General features: G+C 42.9%; 1 non-coding gene across 1 annotated transcript; it reads right to left on the reverse strand.

The window, feature by feature from the left end:
* Positions 1–15,678: 15,678 nt before the first annotated feature.
* On the reverse strand, positions 15,679–15,787 carry LOC123840026 (U6 spliceosomal RNA). The gene has a single exon (XR_006789854.1). It is a non-coding gene; the product is annotated as a U6 spliceosomal RNA (small nuclear RNA).
* Positions 15,788–16,165: the final 378 nt, after the last annotated feature.

The raw sequence follows: 16,165 nt of genomic DNA on the forward strand, positions 1-16,165 counted from the left end.
GTATGGATTAAAACCTAACTAAATTCATCTCTGTTCCGTAACTTCCCCCGTGTGAAGGTAGGGCACTACGGCAGGCTAGTTGCTGTCATTGTGGTCATCTGTCAAGGTGTTAATACTTGCCATGTTTATTAATTTTCTTAGAGTGAAATCTGAAAAAGGAAATCTTTGTGTCCTGTGTGCCACAGAGATGAAAAAAATAATTTGTGTGACAGTGCCATTTGACAGATCCTACCCTCACTGCCTAGAGAATTAGAAGTACTGCCCAGATGTTAGGGTAGCAACTAGCTATATTGAAAACTATACTGGAGAGACAAAATAGCGGTTTTTTGAATGAAAAATGTGGCCAACTCCTTTCCTTGGCATCACATAATCTATGATGAAAGTTCAGATATAGGTCAGCTTGGTACAACACACCTCTGAAACGGCTGAAATAGCTCTTTTTCAGTGCCGGCCAGGCACTTTTTGCATATGATGGTATCATTACAAATGGCACATAAATCAAATGCGGCCTACGTCTTGGCATTACCTGTTACTCAAGTGTGAACCATTGGCTAGTTATTAGGGTACTTTATTAATAAGAGGTTGTGGTAAGTTAGAGCTTTTTTCATATTTTTTGTTTTTGTTTTGTTTTGTTTCGTTTTCAAGTGATCTGAACTGCCTTTTGAAACTACACAAAAGCCAGCAAATGGTTTGGATACCTATGCAACAAAAGATGTAGGCTGGTTCATTCCCTTGTCTTCTAATAGCAAAGACTGAACAGTAGTGCTAACACTTGCCACAGCTTGGGAAATTCCCTGGTTCTAAGCCAAGTTGCGCCCTGGAGTTAAGAGGCAAAGATGTTGCTCTGTTATAGGAATGCTGCTGTTTAACCATGCACCGTGGTGTAGAAATATATGCCATGCCAAATATATAATGCCCATATCCCAGTCTGAAGGAGATCATACCGACCAGGGTGAAGTGGAATCGCTTAGGTCTTTAGGCATGTCCATTGGTTTGGACCTTCTATGTAAGTTGAATTTATTGGTCACCCACTGAAAAAGAGGAAGTACTAACAGAGATCTGGAATGACATGAGGAATCACGATAGACCTTTAAATGGTGGCATGAGGAATGGTCGGCAGGGGCCCAGTATGGAAGCTGAAAGCCCAGTATGGTCGGCAGTGGCCAGAAAATCAGTGAAGGAGGGGACTAAAGAGATCCTTTTAAATGTTTATGATGTACTTATTTTTTTTTTCTCCTGAGTCACACAATTCAGACATAGGAGTGACATCGCATAGTATGATGCCCCATAATCTATTTGATCATTATTGAGGGTCATTCACGTTTCCTAGTTTTTGCTGTTTCTAACAGTACTGCAGTGAGCATCTGTGTAGGCATAGGTAAGTCTGTAGACACCTCTAGTAGAATTGTTGACTCGAAAGATAGTTGTGTTTAAGATCTTTGGCAGGGGACGCCTGTGTGGCTCAGTCAGTTAAGCGTCTGTCTTCAGCTCAGGTCATGATCCCAGGGTCCTGGGATCGAGTCCCACATCGGGCTCCCTGCTCAGCGGGGGCGTGCTTTTCCCTCTGCCTGCCGCTCCCCCTGCTTGTGCGTGCAAACTCTCTCTCTTTCTCTCTCTCTCTTTCTCTCTTTGACAAATAAATAAAAATGTTAAAATTTTTGGCAGATTCTGACAAATTGCCTCCCCAAAAGGTTATACTTACCATGAAACATTTTAACAATTTTTATGATAAATTAAGATTTTGACTGGTTATTCTTTGGGTCCATGAAATACTATCCATCTCTTAAAGATGAGAAATTCAAATACTAAAGTATTGTCATTTGTTCAGAGCCACCCAAATACAAGAAGGCAGAATCAGAACTGAGACTCTTGGGTTAGCTATTGACTATTAAACTACTGAACAAAGTATTTCTCTTAAAAGTTACTGCAAAAGTAAGTAAGTTCTCTACTGGTTGAAAATAAGAAACTTCCTTCCATTTTGGCGCTCTTCATCCTAAATGGAAGTATCCGAGAGTTTTATTAGGGGGCTTTTTTATTTTTTAAAGCAAAGATGGTGTGTCAGTCTTTACAGAAGATGTAGCCAGCAGTTTTGGGAAGTGAGTCTGCTACAAATTGTAGTCAAGGATCATATAGGCCAGATCCTGGGCAGTAAAAGGATGACATGTTATTTTGAAGAGTGAAATGGATATTGAGAATCTGCCTTAAATGGAATAGACTTGACCACTGCTTCACCTCCTTGCTGGAGAGGGTACTTTAGGAAGAAGGTCATACTCCAAATGCATTTATAAATGCAAGTGTATGAAGAGGCTTTAAAGTGGAATTAAACTTACTCCCTTAGAGTTACATAGCCTCTCATTACAGCCTTTACCATATTTTTGTTAACGTTTGTTAGAGATCATCTTCTGAAGTGTTCTGAACCAAACCAGGTAAGAGAATAAAAGTTCTAAAAAGAAATAACTGTTGGGTATGAGAGAATACTCCTACTAAAGGCAAAGAAAAACAGGAAGCTTAATTACTACACCCCCTCAGGTGCCAGTATAATGCCCAGGAAGGTGTGAAGAGCTAAGATTAAAGGCTACTCAGAGCCAGGACATCCAGTGCCCTCCCCGCTCCCCAACCTGAACTTGAGGGAGACTCAGGCCTTGCTCCGCCATCTGGAGTCAGCCTTCCTGGGATTTGGGCATAAGGAAGCGCTAGGCACACTCAGGCTGAGAAGCAGGGAGGCAGACCAGAGAAGAGAGCCCCTTTTCCCAAGAGGACCCAGAGTTGCCATTTGCTTTGGGGACCTTCAACCGAATAAGGTAGATCACCAGGGCAGGCTCAGAGCACACGAGTGGCAAAAGGCTCCAAGGGCTCTTGCAGTCCCTGTGCGTTTTTGCGAAGTAGTGGCGGAGAGGCCCATAGAGACTCCAAAGCTTGCTCAGGGACCAAAAGCAGCATCCAAACAGGTTCACCGTAGGTGCAAAACACGTGTGAGTTCCTTCCTCTTTCCTTTAAGGACCATAGGAAGGAGCTGGAAGACTTCCTCCTTACCCCTTCCTTTCATGCCTGGGTTCTCCAGCCGTGGCTAGAGTTGATATGCAAGCACAGCCCGCACATTGGGCCATCACTGTGATTCCTCTCAGGACCTCCCCCCTAATCACCGGGACTCAGAACACTCGCAGACAAAACAAAACCAAAATATCGCCAATCATAGGAAGTTACAAGCTACCCGATTCTGAAGAGCTGGGAAGCATCGGAAGAATGTGTGCTATTGATGTGTCCTTAGAACTGCAGCATGAACTTAAACACAAGTAGAAGGAAGGATTGCAATACACTACATACCATGATAACTTCTGAAAAACTGTTTACCCTTATTCTGAATGAAATTTGCCTTCACCGAAAGATAACAAATAAGCAAAAAAATAAAATAAAATCTACACTTCTACTAGTCAGACTATTAATTATACTGTGCGCCCTTCTAGATTTTTATATATATATATATAACACGGTATAGATAGAATTAATTTATATATATAATTATATGTAATTTTACAAACTAAGGTGAGATTTACATAACATAAAATTAACCATTTTGAAGTGAACAATTCAGTGGCATTTAGTACATTCACAGTATTGTGTGACCACCACCTCAGTTTAGGTCCAAACATTTTCATCACCCCGAAAGGAGATCTCGTACCTCTTCATTTCCCCTTCCCCTTGAGCTGTTGGCAGAAACCAATCTGCATCATCTCTATGGATTTACCTATTCTGGATATATCATACAAATTCAATCATACACGGCCTTTTGTCTGGCTTCTATCACTTAGCATAATGTTTTCAAAGTTTGTCCACATTGTAGTATGCGTCAGTATTCCATTCCTTTTTACAGCTGGATAATATTCCCTGGTGTATATGTATCACAATTCATTTATCCATTCATCCAGTGATGGACACGTGGCCTGTTCCCTTTTAGCTATTGTGACCAGTGCTGCTATGAACATACATGGACACGTATTTGCTTGAATCCCCATTTTCAACTCTGGGATATATGGCTAGGAGTGGAACTGCTGGATCATATGGTAATTCTATGTTTAACTTCTTAAGAGGGACCACCAAACTCTTCCACAGCAGCTGAGCCATTTTATATTCCCCATAGCAATGTATAAGTGTTCCAGTTTCTTAACAACCTCATCAACACTTCCTGTGTTTTGGTTGGTTTGGTTTCTTTCTTTCTTTCTTTCTTTCTTTCTTTCTTTCTTTCTTTCTTTCTTTCTTTCTTTCTTTCTTTCTTTCTTTCTTTTTCTTTCTTCCTTTCTTTTCTTTCTTTCTAATAATAGCCATCCTAGTGGTGTGAAGTGATATCATTGAGGTTTTGATTCACATTTCCCTAATTATTAATGATGCTGAGCATCTCTTCATTGCTTGTTGGCCATTTGTATACCTACTTGGGAAAACCATCTAATTCAAGTCCCTTGCCCATGTTTAAATTGGGTTGTCTTTTGGTGGTTGTATATATTTTTTTGCTTTACAAAAATGGTGATATGTTTGCAAACATCCTATTTGTAAACTACTTTTTCTGCTTAAGAGTCTCTCTTAAACAAAAGTTTATGTCATTGTATATTCTTTTTCTGCATGGCATTATTTTTAATGGCTGCATGGTATCCCACTGAATGAATGTAAAATACCATAAATGATCCATTTCATCCCATATTCTTAGACATTTGTGTCATTTCTGATTTTTACTGTCCTGAATAAGGCTAAGATGACTATCCTTTCCTTATATCCATTCCTTTGTGCCCATGATTATTTTGTGGGTTATAAATCTATTCCTCAAAGTGAAATTGCTGAATCAAAGCATGAGCCGGATTTGGGGGGAACTTTACCAAGCTGCCTTAGGAAAGTTTTCACCCAAATGTAATAACTTTTTAAAAAGTCTATTCAGAGAGTTTTTACATATAAGGGATACAGAGTTGGGTCATGATTTCTAAGGTTTTATAAAGGTTCGTGCCCACAGCAATGGGGGAAATTGTGAAAGGGGTAAGCCTTCAAAAGCCAGCAGATGAAAAGCCTGAAAAGCCTGGAGAGCCATTGGGTTGAAATGTCCATTCCCCCTTACACTTCTGTTATTTTACAACTTTTCAGGTTGAAGATTAACAAAAGAGCTTTTATATTTGAGTAATTGCAGGACTGCAAAAAGAGAATGTGTAGATCAATTGGAATATGTGAAAAAACTGAAAATTTTACAAAAGCACTAGAGCTTTCTTGCTTTTCATTTCATTGTATCACTGTTCTTAAACACAATTGACATAATTTCCAAAACTTATTAATTAATAATTTGTATCAGAATTATTTTCATTAAATAAGGCAAAGTGTATTTTCACATATGATTTAAGACCAATGCATAGATCAACAGTTTTTCTGGGGAGTACATGTCTTACTGAATGATGGCCAACAGGTCAACACAAAATGGGATTAATTATAAAAAGTTCATCTTCTAGTCAATCCCACAGGAATCCATTTCATACACTGAGGAGTATTGGACTTCACACTGTATAGATCAAATCTGAAAAGTAATATAATTTTCGTGTTTCTTTTAAGAACCTAAACTTTAGAGTTCAACATTCCAGAACTTTATGTCATGAATATTTAAGCACTGTGCTTCTACAGGTAATTATAATGGACCATTAGATATAAAGTTGATTTTATTTTTAAAAATTAGAGATATGTTATTGTACAGTAGCTCCATTGTAAATACAATACTTGAAGTTTTTTTTTTACAAAAATCAAACATTAAGGTCCTAAGGATTTTTAAAGAATTGCAGTTAAGATCAACTAACCAGGAAAATAAAAGGAGAGAGAGAGAGAGACATAGTTTCTTTTACTATTATTTTTTGCTGTGTCTTCATTGTTAAGCCAAATCTAATTTTTTCTAACCTTTGGGACAACTGTTAGCATTTCCTTGATGGATGAGACTTACTGAGCATCCAGTCAAAGCACTTCCTTTAAGGTGGGACAGCCCCTTCGGAGCCGTGTTCCAGGGAAAAAAATCTGGAATCATGTTTGCTAGAGGTAGGCAACCTGCTGCTAGGTGCATTATGTTGTGATTTCACTGCAGTAGACTTCCAGGAGTAGCTTCTACTGGTTTTCAGAAATACAAAGAAATTCCTGTAACTGTTATTCTTCCTCCTGAGGGCTCAGGAGTGTGGGTCTCCATAAAGTCTCTGGTCTCTTTAATTCCAGGGAGGAAGGCAGGCAGGTAAGTAACAGAAATTGTCAGATGACTGTCAACATCTAGGTTCTTTTCCAGGACCCAAGTTTAGCTAAAAACCTAAAATAAAACCCATCTGGCATCACTGCAGAGACTTAAGAGGAGAAAGCCTGAAGAAGACTTTTAAGAGATAAACTAGCAAAATGGATTCATAAGAAAGCTGACCAAAAGTATGGTAGCAGTCTAAGTTCACACCCAGTACGAAGAAGTCTTTCAATTTTTTATAAAGGGATTTTAAAATTCCATTCACCAAAATATGGCTGCTTTAAGTACGTGGTGTGTACCACTTTTACTCTGTGGAAGTTTCCTCTTGCTAACTTGAACTGGCCTAGCATGATTTCTAACAAAACATGATCAAAACAGGGCAAACACTCAAACGTCTTTTCTTTGAGAGAGAGTCTCAGGTATGAAAGAATGTCCCCTGAGCTGTAAATTCTGTGAGGAGGCTGGCCCCCATCTCTCCTTTCCACTCAGTTTGGTTCTGCTGATCCCTCCAGATCCTTCCTCCCCTGACACAAATCTCCAGCGCAACAGGTGTCCGTGGCCACTGAAGGAGCTGGTGAGAACCTCAGGTACCTCTAGGGCCTGTGTATATCCCACAGACTTCTCCAATGGGGTCAAGGGCGGTGGTAGTCAAACTCCCTTGCCCCGCCCTGAATTCTGGACTCCAAAAATCTGTACGCAGTGGTTTGGGATCCCCAGTTCCCTACCTCTAGGCACATTACCTTCAAGCCAAAGTCCTTATGCACAAAGCCTTAGAAAAAAATTAGATTTGACTATTTTCCAGTTTTTATTAAAAAAGCAGGGAGGGAGTCCAAATGCCATTCAAATTACTTAGTTGATTGCGACTTTGTTCAGAGGTGTGGTAACATTTTCAAGTAAGGCGTTGAGTTTCAGGAGGGCTGGGACAGCTCCGTCCTCCTGACGGCTGGCTCACCTGTGTTTGTGCTCAGAAATAAGAGCACCTACATGAATAAATTCTATTTTCTACTCTGTGGCAAACTACAAACTCTAACACGTTGGTTCTAATACTGAACAAGACACAAGTCACTTCTAGAAACAGGTTGACGTACCCTACCACGCAGTTGCCTGGAAGGATTCGGGAAGAGGCTAGCAAAAAATGGGGACAATTCATTATAATTATAGAGGAATAGGTGGTGAACTCTGAGATCTTGGGAAGAACAGACATTAATACGTCCAGTGCATATAATTTTCACAGTGTTTCCAGATTGTGTATATCATCATCACATATAACTGTCACTTTTGACAAGCCTTCTCTTTTCAGCTGATTTTCTTCTTGAGTGTAAAATATTTAAGTTTAGAGAACATTTGCTTTTAGTGTTAAGACTCCTTCAGTTCCATTAATGAATAAAGGTAATTTCGTTAATGTCATTAAATCTTCCTTCACGGGCTGAATTCTTATTAAATACAACAGACAATGTTGGATCTGTCACTAAGTCAAATTTGTTGAATTGAATTGAACTAAGTCTTTCTCAGATTTATTTTAATCAAGTTTTAGGTGAAAGTCTTCCTCTCAATGATTGTGTCTATGCAAAAAAAAAAAAAAGTATATATGCAATTTTCTACTGCCTCTGGGTTGCCAGGGGTGTTGAGGGGTGCAGCCCTCTCCCTTATGGTTCCACTTGTCTAAATACATCAACAACGTATCTGTTTAAGGACTCTAAAAAAAACATTTTAAGATTATATTATTGTCACTTTCTAGTTACCCTAGAATTTAACCTTTTTAAAATGACACGAGATTACATGAAATAGTGACAAGTGGCCCCCATCACATAAAGACACTGGAAAGACCACTAATATGTAGTCAGATCCCACCCAATGGGTTGGAAAATATATAAGCCCACGAAAAAATGAATATTTTTACCCCCAAATAAATCCAGTTTCTCTCCAGAGCTTTCTGACATGTGAAGTCAAGAAATCCAACTCCTGGGTGGATTCGTAGGCAGCTTGCTCCTTCTGGCCCCGTTCATTCATTTACAAAGGAGCCAGGCACTGTGTTTGGCTCGAAACAGACCCAGTGCCTCCCTCAGCACGTGTCTGTGAGCTTAGAGTTTCATGGAGAAGACAGACAGCGAACAAACCAACAAATAGACAAGAAAGATAATTTCAGATGCCACTAAGGGCCATGAAGATAATAAAACAGGGGACAGTGGCAGAGGGTGAATGAGAGCGCGCGCTACCTAGAGAGTCTGGAAAGGTCTCTCGGGAGATCGTAGCAGGAGGTCAGTTCATTTATTTTCAGACTTGGTTAGAAGTTCTGCAGTTGGGTGGTGGTACTCAGTGACCCCCACCCTCACCCCCCGCACCGAGGCAGGCCCTCAGGATCCCTGGATCCCAACTTCCCCAGGTCTTTCCCTGGCCCAGGAGGGCCCTACCGGTCCAGTCCTCCCAGTTGTCCCAGTTTCCCCCTCAGTGTCTGCTTGTGCGTCTTACTCACATCCTCCGAGGAGAGGCCTCAGTATCCAGCCCTCAGGATGTGGAAAGCTGCAAATAGCATGCACAGCTGCAGCTGGAGGTAGCTGCCGGGAAGCCAGCCAGCCACGGCCACGGCAGGAGCCAGGCCGGGAAGCCAGCCAGCCACGGCCACGGTGGGAGCCAGGCCGGGAGCCAGGCCGGCCACGGGCCTCCTCACGCCCTTGCGAGCAGCCTAGCAGAACCCGCCAGGCTTTGGGCCAACCCACCAGTGCAGATTATGGCTTTTATTTTCTGATTTGTGCACGCGAGATGATGGAAGGCAGGCGAAGAAGAAAAGAAACGTGTGCCCTGAAACGTTTTCTCTTTATCTTCAACACGGACCCAGAGGTCGCTCAGCACCAAGAGTGAACACTTTTGTACAAGGTGAAGGGGGACAGGTCTGAGGACATCCGATTAACAGGGAACCGGGGATCAAATCCAACCGTCTGTGTTCTTGGTGCACGGTCTTTTCCTCAGGACTTGTCCAGTCTTTTTACATTATCACCTTAAAATATTTTCCACCTGAGTTTTCCCCGAGTTTCAAGACTCGCAGTCTCCTCTCGCCGTATTCCTGAACTCCAAAATCTAAGTCTGATTTATAAGGCATCATGGGAAATTTGTCTTTAAAGAAGGAAGCTACGAGGAAATGAAAACAGACCCCCTCGGTCTGCCGCACACGGTCAGAGCAGAGTCGGGCCCAGTCACGCACAGCCCCCGTCGGCCTGCCCCACAGGAAAGTGGGAGAGGGGATATTCGGGAAGCCGAGCATCGTTGGTACCCAGGCCCTTGACCTTCTCCAAGGCTGGTGCACATTTGCACGGGTGTGTAGCTCTGCCCAACAACAGGAGGCCCCCTGGCAGCTCCGAGCTGGACCCCGCTTGCCCCCCCTCCGTGGGACCTACCCTTCGGGGAGGACGGGGACCGCTTCCTCCGAGGCCCTGCCTGGCGCTGGAGGGGAGTCCCAGTCCCTTCAGGTGCCTTGGCAGGGTGGCGGGAGGCCCGGGTGTGAGCTGTCCGGCCAGCCTGGGTTGGGCAGTGGCCTGGTGGGATGCAGGACAGAGCCCTCCCACCCTCCGCCCGGCTGGGGGCTGCGCTGGGTGTGCGGGACGCCTCCGAAGGAGAAATCCTGCTCTCCTTGAGGTCAGTGGGCTGAAGAAAAAGTGCAACCGAGACTGGCCCAGATTCTGCTCTGACGGGCGGCCTTGTCCTGGGGGAGCTTCTCGGGGCAGTTTTAGCTCCTCTCTCGGCTTTTATGTGAAAAGGAGAAATAAGACATAATTCAGAAATGAGTGTACAGCCCCGTGATCGTCACAGGAAACTGCTGCAAATATCCATGACTTCATATGTATTTTCATCTTTCTTTCTTCCTTTTGTTTTGTTTTTCATTATGCAACAAAAACATTGATGTTCATCATCTAAATGTTAAGCATTTATTTATTTATTTATTTTTATTTATTTATTTTTTAAGATTTTTATTTATTTATTTGACAGAGAGAGATAGTGAGAGCAGGAACACAAGCAGGGGGAGTGGGAGAGGGAGAAGCAGGCTTCCTGCCGAGCAGGGAGCCTGATGTGGGACTTGATCCCAGGACCCTGGGATCATGACCTGAGCTGAAGGCAGTCGCTTAACGATTGAGCCACCCAGGCGCCCTAAATGTTAAGCATTTAGATGCTGGTATTTAACACACGTTCCTTAGGGCACCTACCTAAAAAAAAAAAAAGCACCCAAAAAACCCCAAACAACTTTTTAAATAAACTCTTGCTGGTTGAGAGGCCACCACGGAAGACTTTATGAAATAACAAGATTTGCCATGAATGGGAAGTCCCATTACAGTCGGACTGTTTTCCAATTAAATTTTAAACCCACTTTAGCAAATGCGTCTGTTTCCTCCAGGTGGGAGTTTTGTTTCAGGTTTCCGCAGGCTGCCTAAGAGTGCTTGAAGTATGCCCCAAACTCCCCTGAGAGAGCGGGAGAGCGCAGTGTGGAATATTAACTTTTCTGCCTGTTATATCCATAAAGCCAGGCCCACCTCTCTCCCAGGGGCATCAGAAATTGCTTTGGTGCGCTGTTTGGAGAGGCCTCGGCATTCAGAAACGAAGAAAAGTGAAATAACCCAATGCCCCAAAGAGATAAGATAGTGAAGTCCAAAGACCTAAAGAAATAGAGTTTTAAGTGACTGGTTTTAAAAAAACAATTCAAGCACAGTCACACCCTGCGTTGGTGCTGGCCCTCCTGTGGCCACGTGCTAGCTGGGTATCCTTGGGCAAATATTTGACCTCCTGTGCCTCAACTTCTCCACTTGTAAAGTGGGCATAATAATCGTATCGATTTCATAAGGCTTCACTGGCATGCGTGAAAATTTGGTAAAAGAATCCACGTAGGGGCGCCTGGGTGGCTCAGTCAGTTAAGCATCTGCCTTCGGCTCAGGTCATGACCCCAGGGTCCTGGGATCGAGTCCCGCATCGGGCTCCTTACTCAGCGGGGAGCCTGCTTCTCCCTCTGCTTGCTGTTATCCCTGCTTGTGCTCACACTCACACGCTCTCTCGCTCTCTCTCTCTGACAAAAAAAAAAAAAGAATCCATATACTATGCCTGGCACGGTGCTTGGCACTTAGAACTCTGTGAATAGTTAGCTATTTAATAATAATAATAATAACCAATGTATAATAATAACAATAACAAATTATATAATAATGACAATGCTATAATAAATAAGAATAACAAATGATATAATAAATAAGAGTAACAAATGATATAATAATAGTAATAAATAATAAATAATAATATTTTTAAAAATAATGATAACAAATGATATAACAAGTTATTAGCTTATAATAAATAAATACTTTTATATTATTACCTAGTCCCATTCTTTTCTCCTTCTCCAGCTTGGGCTTCACCTTCAGGCCAAACATAGTGCAGTGGCTTCATTCTTAATTATTTGAACTTGATGTCAGGCTGTCCCAATCACCCGGACTGCTTACAAAGGTACAGATACTTGTGTTCCCCCCTCAAGATTCTGATTTAATTGATCTTGGGTGTGGCCTGGGCTTTGGAAGTTTCGGAAACTCCCCCAGGTGACTCTAAGGTACAGCCAAGTTTGGAAACCAGGGCTTTTTGGTGTTGTCCTACTCAAAAAGGCAAACAGATGTGCATAGTCTAAATCAAATTAAAGCGGCATGTCTTATGAGCTAATAATGTGACTCATTTTGCTGCATTAGCCATTCAAATCAGCCCATCAATCTGACTTATTTTTTCACTGAATTCATAAGTTTTGACTGATTTGACCAATTAATTCAGTAAAAAGTTTGGTTCATCATAATTATATGGCCATAGCCTCAAGTAAATAGAATTTTCTGGGAACCAGCTATGATGGAGTGGGTATTTGGAATCTTTTAGATGATACATCACCACAGAAGTTCACATTATTTAATTCCATTCTATACATTTGCTAAGATACTGGATATTAAATAAAAATGCTGATAGTTCTGGATTGATTTGACCAATTCATTTAATAAAAATTTGATTTTTCAAACTCCTGTAGCCATAGCCTAAAGAAAATTGGATTTGTTGAGGACGAGCTAGGATTTTAAGTGTAATTTAGAATATAAATCACTACAGGAGTACACATTATTTAATTCCATCCTGCACATTTGCTAACCAACTGGATGTTAAATCAAAATGCTGATAGTTGGAACGAGATTAATGTTGTCTCATCCCTTTGATCTCGTCCTGGGGGCCTTTGAAGGCATGTAGGTTGCTATTGGATTTGTACACTGCTGTCTGTGTATTATTAACCTCTTTAAAAAATTAATTAGCGTGTTGGTCTTCTTAGTGCTTTGGTCATACTGATCCATCAGATGGATCATGAGTGGGGTAGCGCTGGCAGCCTCTGTCAACATCCTGTCAACATTTTCCGTTACAGGCACCAAATGCTAGATGCAAAAAAGCCCCTGAACCTCGTATCCCAGAAGTTTTGCATCTGGCCGTGAACCTGGAGCATCATGATCTCTGGAACTAGCAGGGCAGACCAAGCCTCTCTGAGATGCACCCACAGTTGGACAAAATCAAATTCAACAACCACTTGTCTCCAAGTATTTATATTTATTTTTTTTAAAGATTTTATTTATTCATTTGAGACACAGAGATACAGATAGAGAGAGAGAGAAAGCATGAGCAGGGAGAGGCAGAGGGAGAGGGAGAAGCAGGCTCCTCGCTGAGCCAGGAGCCCGATGTGGGGTCGATCCCAGGACCCTGGGATCATGACCTGAGCCGAAGGCAGATGCTTAACCATCTGAGCCAGCCAGGCACCCCTCCAAGTATTTATATTTAAAGCAGAAAACAAGTTAAAAATCCGGCAGTTTTTTGTATATGGCCTACTTCCCCCACTGCAGAGCAAGTTAGTTGTTTGTTAGAGGATTTATTTGTAAGGTGCTCAGGAATGACATCATTACAAAAGGAGGACACAGGAAAAGTCTTTTAAAATTTCCTTTCTTGGGGGCCCTGGGTGGCTCAATCGGTTAAGTGTCCCCACGCCCTGCATCGGGCTTTCTGCTAGGCAGCAATGGCGGGGGGGGGGGGAGATGGGGGGACAAGCTTCTCCCTCTCCCTCTGCACCTCTGCCTGTTTGTGCACTCACTCGCTCTCTCTTTCTCTCTGTCAAATAAATAAATAAAATATTTTTAAAATAAAAAAATTAATAATAAAATTTCCTTTCTGATAGTTTTATGAAAAAAGGAATTTTGGTTAAAGAGTGAATAAAAGAAAATTCATAGTGGTCAAATGGGTAGGATGGAATGAGTATTTAGTAAGTACCTGTTATGTGCTGGGCTCTTTCTGTACATGATCTCCTTTAATCCTTATAACAACCCCTCAAAATAGATCAGTCCCAATTCATAGATAGGGTAACTGAGGTTCAGAGAGATTAATTAACTTGCTCAAAACTGCACAGCGTGAAGTCACAAAAATAGGATCTGAACCGAGTCAACCTGCCCCAGACCCCACCCTATGTGTCAGGGTGACTGATGCTCCTGGTTTACCCAGGACTGATTTCCCAGAACATGGAACTCAGTTTTAAAGTCATGACAGTCCCTGGAAAACCAGAACAAGTTGGTTACTCTACTTGGTAACCAGAGGTTACCCTTAACCAGCCAGCCGGATTTCAGGCCCTACACCTGCCCCTGGTGGGAAGCACACATAGGAGGCCCGGCTCCCCCCCTTATTTCAGAAAATAACATATCCGACCATATTACATTTCCAAGTTAATGGCACTTCTAGACAAATTACTGTATCCTTAGATCATGTAGGTGATGGGTCAGCAAATGTGCCCCTGAAGGGCCTTTCTTTTATTTCGTGGGTCACAGGGTCTTTGTCACAACCACTCAACTCTGCCATTGTAGAGGGGGGCAACCACGGACAATACAAACACGGACAGGCAGGGCTGTGTTCCCAGAAAACTTCAGTTACAGAAACCAGAGGTGGGCAGGATTGGGCCCACGGATAGTTTGTCCAACCCTGATGTAGATTATTTGTAAAGAATCCTTTGCGGAGATCATGCATTTTTGAAGAAGAATTATTTCTGGAAGTTACTTTAATTGGGGTAGGGCCAGTTGGGCTGTTGGGAGCTGTCTTTGGACCAGCCTACTGGGCAGTTAGCTGTGCCTGTTGGCGGAGGATCAAATTTGACTTTTCTGATCCTACCCCGAAAGCCCTTAGCGTGTGGCTGTGGGAAGGAGCAGCATGGTATCTCCCATCACAGATTTATTTTTTATTTTTTAAAGATTTTATTTATTTCTTTGTCAGAGAGAGAGAGCACAAGGGGCAAGGAGAGGCAGAGGGAGAAGCAGGCTCCCCGCTGAGCAAGACGAGGGACTCCATCCCAGGACCCTGGGATCATGACCTGAGCCGAAGGCGGATGCTTAAGGACTGAGCCCCCCAGGCGCCCCTCCCATCACAAATTTATATCCCTTCCTTGTCACATTCATTTCTCTGTTGCCTTTTCAGCTTCTATTTCCAAACACCATTTAAAAAGTCATTCCTATTGTACTCACTCCATGTAACTTCAAATACACTCATTTGCTTCAATACAGCATTTTCTTTCTCACTTGGGTGAGGAAAATACTATGAGATTATCCTATACTGAAAAGCAAATACCACTTTACCCCTACAGCAGCCTCTGCCATCCCCACATTCATTCCTGTGTGCCTTCCTCCACTCCCAGGGTACTCAGAGAGCACTCACTCTTCTGCACAGTGGGAAATCACAAAACTAGGATTGGAGGGGTCCCTCAAGGTGCAGGAGGGAGGGGCCCCTCGAGACCCCATGCCCTAAACACAGATATGCCCCAAAGAGGAGAAGTGTACAACCAACATATCCTCAACTGGGACAGGAATAGCGGGCATGGTTTGAGGACACGGGTGGGGTGGGGAGGAGATGTAAATTTGGGGGGCAAAGAGCAACTGGGAAGGCTTGGGCTCAAGATAAGCCATGCCGAGAGGTGACTGCTACATAGATTAGCTCAGCAAGAGAAGAGGCAGGTGCTCAGCCTTTGGAGACAGCTAGGGGTCCTGAGGACGATATCACTGTTAAAGCAGGCAGAAGCCTGTGTGCTCTTAAGCAGGAGACCCAGGGACAGTGATGAAAGTTCTGCTATAGGCAGGGGGTCCTACTGGTGTCCAGGCAGCTGGAGCCAGGAGACGGGGACCAAGTGTGGCAGTTGAAATGGACGGTAAGGGACTGGGTCCCAAAACATTCCCCAGGAATCAGGACTTCGATGGTAGTGCAGCTAATTCCAGAAAAATGGGAAAGAGGTGATGCTTATTTATGAAGATGACTTCAAGTTTTAGCCTGAAAACCAGCGACATCGTCATGCCCCTTGAATACAATTGTTCTCTGGCCAAGTAGGTGAGAGATTCCTGTGCAGATTTCTTTTTTTGTTTTTTAAGTAAGCTCTAAAAAACATAGAACGTGTCACGAATTTGCATATCATCCTTGGGCAGGGGCCGCGCTAATTTTCCCTGTATCATTCTGATTTTAATATAGGTGTGGCCAAAGTGAGCGCCCTGTGCAGATTTTATGTAGAAGTCTACAGAGATGATAGCTGAGCCAGGGAAGGGGTTCCCTATGCTTTTTTTGGCCATTTATTTCCTTAATGGCCCCTGCCTAAACTCTTTCTTGTTTGACTGAAGAGAAACATATTAGAACTATTGTCTCCTCTGACGTCCTCTGGCTGCCTCCTGCATGAACCTGCAGACAACCTCCACATCGGACACTTCTCCATGAATGCTAGGTTCTCCAAATCATGGCTTTGGAGTTAACCTGTAAACCACCTCAATCATCAGCTCTGCCGAGGGTGGGTTCTGACACCTGGTTTTCATTACTTGGGCATTGCTCAATCCTGGCCACACCAGTCGCCGGACTGGTAATCCGTAAGCTTGCACT

The sequence above is a fragment of the Mirounga angustirostris genome, unplaced genomic scaffold, assembly GCF_029215605.1.
Source record: "Mirounga angustirostris isolate CCGP_5_RB_7025 unplaced genomic scaffold, mMirAng1.0.hap1 SCAF_3, whole genome shotgun sequence".
NCBI classification, from domain to species: Eukaryota; Metazoa; Chordata; class Mammalia; order Carnivora; family Phocidae; genus Mirounga; species Mirounga angustirostris.